The 8315-nt window shown below is 40.1% G+C and overlaps 1 long non-coding RNA gene across 1 annotated transcript in view; it reads left to right on the top strand.

Annotated features, from left to right (window-relative positions):
* The first annotated feature begins 464 nt into the window (after positions 1-464).
* Positions 465-8315, top strand: part of LOC148005150 (uncharacterized) — a 49822-nt gene continuing 41971 nt past the window's right edge. The window contains exon 1 of the long non-coding RNA XR_015623454.1: positions 465-573. This is a non-coding gene — a long non-coding RNA (uncharacterized LOC148005150). The remainder of the gene's footprint in view (positions 574-8315) is intronic.

The raw sequence follows: 8315 nt of genomic DNA, 5'->3' as shown, positions 1-8315 counted from the left end.
TGAGAGCCAGGTGTGCAGGACTGGCTGTCGCCCCAGCTCTGAGAGCACAAGGAAGATCAATGGGACTTGCTGGCTGCCAGCCTACTGGGAAAACACAAGCTCCGTGTTTAACGAGCGGCTCTGCCTCAAAGAAACAAAGAGGACTGAGACAGACGAGGACACCTATCACCTTCTGCTAGCCTCTACAGCACGTGTGCACATATATGTGCATGCGCAAACACTCACTGTCACACACACACACACACACACAGAGAGAGAGAGAGAGAGAGAGAGAGAGAGAGAGAGAGAGAGAGAGAGAGAGAGAGTGAATTACATTTTTTTCAAGCAGAAAAACCTATTTTTACATGAATCTGAGCCCCTTAAATTTAACTGTAAACCTTTGGAATCTTCATCCCAGAAGCATGTTTGTCACACCCACACTGACGTCAGCATCTGAACACTCTCTCTGCTCTAAGTTTCTAGCTGGGAGATAGTTCAATATTGGAGTGGGAACCTGCTGTTTTGTCCGCAATAAGCCAGATGGACTGAACTCTGATGTTTTTCAGATTTGTGCACTTCAGTTGGATAATGCCGGTGAGTCTGGTTTCAGTGGAATAAATGTAATGAGTCAGATAAAAAAAAAACCTGATGTCAGTTAACGGGCGCGGTGCAGAGGTGCACAGGTGATTTAGATGCTTCAAGAGCATAAGGGACTGACAGAATAGAGCCCTGAGAATTAGCAACATTGGTGAGATGCAGAATTTCTAAAAAATCAACTCCAAGGATTAGGTAGAAAAATCCTTTGTCATTTTAGAATTTTTTGGCAGTCAAAAAATTCATAATTTAAAAATAGTCCGTGAAAAAAGTTAAAATTTAGAAATATTAAATTCATTTAAATTTAGAAATATTAAATTCATTTAATATTTTATATATGTAAGCTGTCATCATGTTCCTGGGCTTTAAAAAAAATAAACTTTTTCCCATGGAGAACATTCTGGATTTCTTGAATCAGCAACAGATATTCCAAGTAGATTGTATGGATTGGTAGCTTGGGAAAACTCTAAAATCTCCTGTCAAAATCCTGGTTCAGTTGGTTTCCAGTCCTCTTCCCAGGTGGGAAGAGGCTCTCTGGGATGGCAGATTGGGCCAGGGTGTTGATACAAGGCTCTGGTTTCTGGGATTCCCACATGGGCTTGTTTGGTAACTTCAAAACTCTAGATAGGACTTAGTTTCCCAGCAAGAAATGGTCATCTCCAGTCACTGGAAGACTAAAAGGTGCAACCTCTTTCTACATTTCAAAGTTGTTGTCAGTACTAGACCAGGTGGAATGTAAAATGCTCCAGAGTTTGACCACATAGATTGGAAGATGGCTCTTTTCATGGGGATCTCATGCTCTCCTGGGGTTCTCTTTACTTAATTAGTCAATACAAAACACTGTCTCAGGAAGAGGGGTTGCTGGACTGCTTCTTTCTCCTCTGCAGAACCCTCTAGCTGATCCCTAGAATACAGGGAAAGAGTCTTTAGTTTTCCACCCAGAGAATGTTCACCAAGGCATTCTGCACCCCAATGCTGAATGCCGGTTAAGCTGGTTTCTTATGGGCAGTGCCTTTTGAGAAGAGCATGGCTTTTCAGACAATACATTGGTTAGTTCTCCTTGGATTTTATCACTTCTGAACCGCTGAGGAATTAACATATCTTTCAAAGCTCAGACGATATCAGTGTTAGAATGAGAATGTACACAAATACAATAAGCATCGTAGCACGGATTTCCAGAAAGCTGGCAAGAGCTGCGTCTCTGCTTTATATTCCTGGCTTGATGGATGTAGCCTTGTGCATTCTCAGGGTTCAGATGAAATAGTCTCTAAAATGGATTACTGTATATTTGAAAGCAATTTCTCACTCCTGCTTCAAGAGTTCAAGAGAGATTGCCTTTGGAGGTTTAACAGCTGAATACTGACTGGGGGGCAGCTAACTAACCAAGTGGAGGATAGACTCTTGAATAAGAAATTACTTAGCAAATAACCTGATACAGTCACATGGGTAGATGTGCACATAAGGGTGTGGAGCACAAATATCTTTTTTCTGATATCATCTAACAACATTTTAATTTTACCAATGGTAGATAAAGCTCAATCATTTAGACATTTGATTTTGTGGCATCGACATGGCTTTGACTGACTTACTATTCCAGAATTATAATGATGGGGACTAAGGCAGGAATGGGTGGGGCTTTGCATCACCCTTGTCAGGAATATAACACAGTGCCCAACTGCTACATTCTGGAGTCTTGGCTTTTCTGGAGAAGATGGACAGGGATGCAGACTGGAACAGGGTTACTCTTCAGAAGAGGGAAGGACTACCCTCTCCTCTGCTTGTTGGGCAGATGCCCTCATATGCTACTGACATCAGTTACTTGTAGCTCAGCACAGCTGTATGTAGAAAAAAGACGAGGCTTTAGCACTGACTGGATAAACTATCTGAATACAGAGGAGCCACTGTGTTGTAAGATGTGAATTAGACTTAAAAGACGGACAGCTCCTACTTTCTTAGAAAGGGCTATAAAGCGGAGGTGATGGGGATGACTTGAATGACTGTGACCAGGGTCACAGATAGGTACAGAATACACGAAGACATGCTGGCCCCTGAAATGAACTCCTAGATCTTCCTCTGTCTTTCTTCCTGCCATTTCTTCCCTCTCTTCCTCTCTTCTTAATCCCTCTCTCCCACTCCAAGCCTTGTTCCAGAAGATCAACAGATTAAGGCTTCATGCTGAGAATGCTGTAACTTAGTGGATATACATGCATACATACACGAACACGCACACACACACACTCACACACACACACACACACACACACACACACACACTCACACACCCCTAAAGCTAAAGAAACTAATCATATCATTTACTTTGAAGTATCCACAATGTACCAATTGGCAAAGATCTTAGAAAATATTGCAAGTTCAGTCATACAAGTAATCAGGCTAAAGATGAATTTATCCTCTCAAATTTCTATAATCCTTGGCAAGTGGCAAAACCTGACATTTTCTATGGATATTTAGAAGAAATTCATGGTTGAAAAAAGAAAAGCAGAAGAGCAGAGTGAGAGAAAGGGTGACCTGTTCAAGTAGATCCATTTTATTCAAGTGTAATGTCTCTATTTTTGATAAAACCTCTTATGAGGTGAGTGTCCATGCTTAGGAGCATATGAGCATGTGAGAATGCTGTTTATTCCTAGAAAATGACCATGTTTGGTGAAATAAGGTCTTCAGAAGGCAGAAAACCAGCCTAGGGCAGATGCCTCGCCTCGAGATAGAGACTAAAGAGCAATTCCAGATGCTTTCCTGGAGATACCAGGGTAATTCTTTATATAATTATAGACCATAAGGTCAACATTCTTTTGAATATCCTGACCAAACTGTCTCCCCTAATAAGGCATTCAGAGATGGTTCTGATAACATAAAATTGCTTGGGCATATACAAACAGAAAGCAGAACGGAAGCTCTCAATCTGAGAGGAAATTAACTGCCACTCACAGTGCATTAAGCAAAGGGTGACATTGCAAAATTCATGATTAAATGTACATTATCACTAACTCATATGCACTGCCTGGAAATATTTGGAAATGAGAAATAACGAAGCTAAAACCTGATGAAGGAGAGTCTCCAAATCCCAGGGCACCAAGACAAAGAGGGCTTTGGATTTGAAGTGGTCAAAGGGATAAATGAATGGCACTTGGGTCTTGAAACCCTCTTTGCCAGAATGACAATAATTTTCTTTTAGTACAGATAATCTGCGACTATTGTAGAATAGATTTCTGATATCAGGTTTGTATGTTCCTATGAGTATACATACAGCACACTGAGACATTTAATTCCCAACAGTGAAAGTTTGCCTTGATTTTTGTCATAATATCAAGAGCTGCCTTCACTGTGTTCTGGACTTGAGATAAAAAAAATAAAACAAAAAGATTTTCCTTACTGTTAAGAGTTTCTTGAGATGGATACCTCCAGTTCCCCAACCCCTATTGCTACACACCACTGTTCAACTTCCTGACCCTCTGTACATGAATCCCAATCTCCTCCTATACTTGATTCTGACCCATTTCCCCTCCCCCTCCTCACTTCCTCCCAAGTCCCTCCCACCCTCTACCTCCTATATTTTGTTCCCCTTCTAAGGATTGAAGCACCCACACTTTGGTCTTCCTTCTTCTTGAATTTCATATGATCTGTGAATTGTATCATGAGTATTCCAAGTTTCTGCAAATATCCACTTATCAGTGAGTACATACTGTGTATGCTCTTTGGTAATTGGGTTACCTCACTCAGACGTTCCCAGGACCCAACATTTCTGACGTGTCCTGTGACAGTGACAGATGGCCTGATCAAGATCCTATCATGTCCAGTACCTCCCTAAAGGCAGGACAACCAAGGAACCTGTGACCTCAGCAAAGGCAACGAGGCATTCTGATAGCTTTCTAAAACCCAGAGACAGAGCTGTATGAGAAAAGAAACCCAGAATGCACAGGAAGCAACCGAAGGATGTGTAGAGCAATGAAAGTGTCAGAGGGGAACTTGGAGCAAGGTGGAGTAGGAGTCCCGGTGGAAGCTTGTTTTCCTTTACCTGAGTGTGTTCATGGTACACAGTGCTACGTTTCATTATATTATGTCATGTACTTTGACCATATTAACTGCACATTCTGGTTTTGGTCCTTACTTCCCCCTTCTAGTAGTTTCAATGGTCCTGATTTACATTCTCTCTCTCTCTCTCTCTCTCTCTCTCTCTCTCTCTCTCTCTCTCTCTCTCTCTCTCTGTGTGTGTGTGTGTGTGTGTGTGTGTGTGTGTGTGTGTGTGCCCATGCTATTTGTTGAGCTAAAAGCCAGAAAGGTCACAAAACAGATGTAGCAAGGTAAAGCTAGGTCAACTGAAGCATTAGTCACTAATAGATATCAAATATGTGAAAGAAATGGTTTGGTATATAACATATAATGGAATCCAAGATGGAGACTAAAAGAATAGTTTACAGATCATATGATTATATCTGAAACTATTATTCTTAAAATTTCCATATTAAATGATACCAACTCAAAGTTCCCAGAGCAAAATAGCAGGAGGAAAACCACACCCAGGATAAGTGGAGTCATATCGGAACATCAATGAAATATATAGAAAAGGTTTGAGAGGCACCGGAGTCAGGGAAAGATAGTTTTCAAGACAGCAACAATGAGAATATTAGCTAATTATCATGTGTAATGAGCTGGGCTGAGACAAATGAACGTTTAAAGCCTTCCATTATCAGATTTATCTGGTGAAAGCGTCGTCCACAAAAACATAAAGTAGCAATAATTTAAACCCCCAAATGCTAAATGTAGCCCAGCTCCAATAAAGTTTCACTATATGAAAAACATTTCAGATGTGCTTATGTTCATATCTATGCAAACACACACACACACACAAACACACACACACAGACACACACACACAGACACAGTGACACAGAGACACACAGACACACACACACACACAGACACCCAGACACACAGACACACAGACACACACAGACACACAGACACACACAGACACACACACACACATAGATCATGTGTAGCTCATCGCTAAATCATATAAAACTTTCAACACACACACACACACACACACACACACATACACTATGTCTGAGCTTTGAGTTGCTATTTCACCAGTGACAGTATGTGACTGATAGTTCGTTTAACTTTGAAATAAACAGTGTTCCTGAATAAAATTAAATTTAAAACATGGCATTCCATACTTACAAAAAAGATTTAAGTTATGAAGACTGTGTGTATGTAAAAGACTGACTTCGGTCTTGAAGTTTGACTGGTAGAGAATTTCTGGTCTTCCTCCTCAACCTCTGGCCTACATCTTAGCAAGCTGCTGCTTCCTTTATTGATACTCGTTAAAAGTTTGCAGCATACTAGACCTGACCTGAACAGAAATCTACACACACCCATTATTTGCCAACTTGATGCATAGAAGCCATGAAACCCCACCAGGCACCACTTACTGTTTTCTTGAGCCATTTGGATATAGTTGGGAAGCAACATGGCTCTCTTCCCAGGAAACCTCATTATGTGAGTAGTAAATCTTTCCGACACTCTTTTTGTGTGAGATTGATGTCATTGGTCTTGACAACTGACCCCAGTTGGGGGTGGAAGGGTATAGCTTCATTCCATGGCTTTCGTTGGATGGCAGAACAAACATTACAAAATTCGGTCAAACATGCACTGGTGGAGTGTTCCTGAAGTCCTGCTGAAGTGTGGCACAATCTGGCACAGGAAGAACATTTGACATTTCCAGTTAAGCCATTTATGTACCCACTCCAAGCATTTTTCTTTCCATGGTTCCCCCAAGAGAAATAAAAGTGAATATACAATATGACTTATCCAGGGAAGTTAGGAAAACTTGTTAGCACTGCTTCAAATTGGAAGCTACCCAATACACATTAATACTATAATAGACACATTTTTGGTATATTCATGAACTGAGGAGTAACAGAGGGAAAAATATACTCAACTACATGGGATGGCTCACGAAATTTGTATATGTGCAAGGGAAGCAGCCATACTCACAGAGGCAGTGGAAAGTCACATTTATTTTAAACCCAAACATCAAAAGTAGTTTCCTCTCTTTGGAAGGAGGAAGCTAGAATTGTCTAGAAAAGGGTCCAAGGGAATTTTAAACATGCCGAAAAAAAAAAATGAAGTGTTTCCTTCCAGGGCTACATGAGTGTGTGAAATTTCAAATATTACCGGTTTGAGCACTTATATACTCTGATACACATCAATTACACTTCAAACTTCAGATATTAATTGATGTATTAAGCTTGCTAGCAGGTTCCTCTTAGCATAGCATGTATGCTTGCTTCAATATCATCTTGTTACAAAGGCTATCAATGCTGTGAGGTAAAAATTTATAACTCTGTTTTGTATAAAAAGAAAATTGAGCACAGGATTGCCAAAGGGGGAAAAAAAAGAGGGAAACCAAACAACAAACAAACAAAAACCCAAAAGTTCCCCAAACAAAATATTTTCCACTTAAAATACTGTATTTCAGTTTAGATTTTAAAAATCTTTGTATAGACATTTAGCCCACTCTTGCCCATGCCCATTTATCCTTTCTCTTGTGCCATCACCATCACAGGTGACCCCTGTGTTGACTAGTTTTATATAAATTTAACCTAAGCCAGGATCATTTGGAAAGATAGAATTTTCCTTTCTTGGTAAATTGTTCCCACCAGATTGACCTGTGGGTAACCATGGAGAAGATTTTGATAGAGGCAGTGGCACCCCTAGGTTGGCGATCCCATAATCCGTAAGAAAGCAGGTTGAACAGTAAGCAGCTTCCCTCCCTGGCCTCTGTGTGTCCTCCTGCCTCCAGGTTACTGCCTGGTTAACTTCCTTTAGCCATGGAATGTGGGCTGAGATTTGTAAGATGAAGTAAATCTTTTCTTCCTTAAGCTGCTTTCAGTCATGGTGTTCTAGCAAAGCTATAGTAACCCTGCCTAACACACCTCCTACATGTTTTCTTTTCCAGATAATTTCATGTCCACTTTCATATTCTGTACATGTACATGACTTGATTGTATAAAAGCTAGGGACCACAGGCAAGAGAGAGCAGCTGGAGTTTGCATTTCCATGGCTGGATTAATTTACTTAATGCGATTGTCCATTATATTACATAATATTCTGTTATGTATGTCCATAGTTCTGCAAATTACATGACTTCATTCTTTCTATGGCTGAATGTAATTCTACTCACTATATTTACATTTTCTTTGCCCATCCCTCTATTGTTGAATGCGTAGGTGGATCTAAAATAAAGATTGATTGCAACCATTTCTGTGACATGTTGATTTTGAGCTCTTTGTGGGTAGTATAGCAAGGTCATACAGTAGTTCTATTTTCATTTATATTAAGAAGCTTCAATGCTGACTTTCATAATTGCTGAATTAGTAGACATTTCCCACCTATAGGCTAAAAAACCCCCTTTCTGTTTACATTCTCGCCAGCATTTGTTATTTTATTCTTTCAAATATATAAAAGCATATAGTATACTTAACTGGTAATACACCACATTTTACCCTATTTTATTTTAAGTATGCCCAGACCACTTAGGTTAGCATACAGGTGAGTGAAATAACGTAAAAAATTTAAAACTATAATAGAGCATTGAGCTTCATGAAACTTGCTGAATACCATAAGTGGCAAATCAAATTGTTTGAGAACAGGAAACACCAATGGCCACTGTGGGGACATGATGGGCTGCAGAACTTCAAACAGGTAAAGCACCAGACACA

This window comes from Rattus norvegicus, chromosome 6 (genome assembly GCF_021556685.1).
Source record: "Rattus norvegicus strain SHRSP/BbbUtx chromosome 6, alternate assembly SHRSP_T2T, whole genome shotgun sequence".
NCBI lineage: Eukaryota > Metazoa > Chordata > Mammalia > Rodentia > Muridae > Rattus > Rattus norvegicus.
This window is presented reverse-complemented; position numbering and strand designations above follow the sequence as displayed.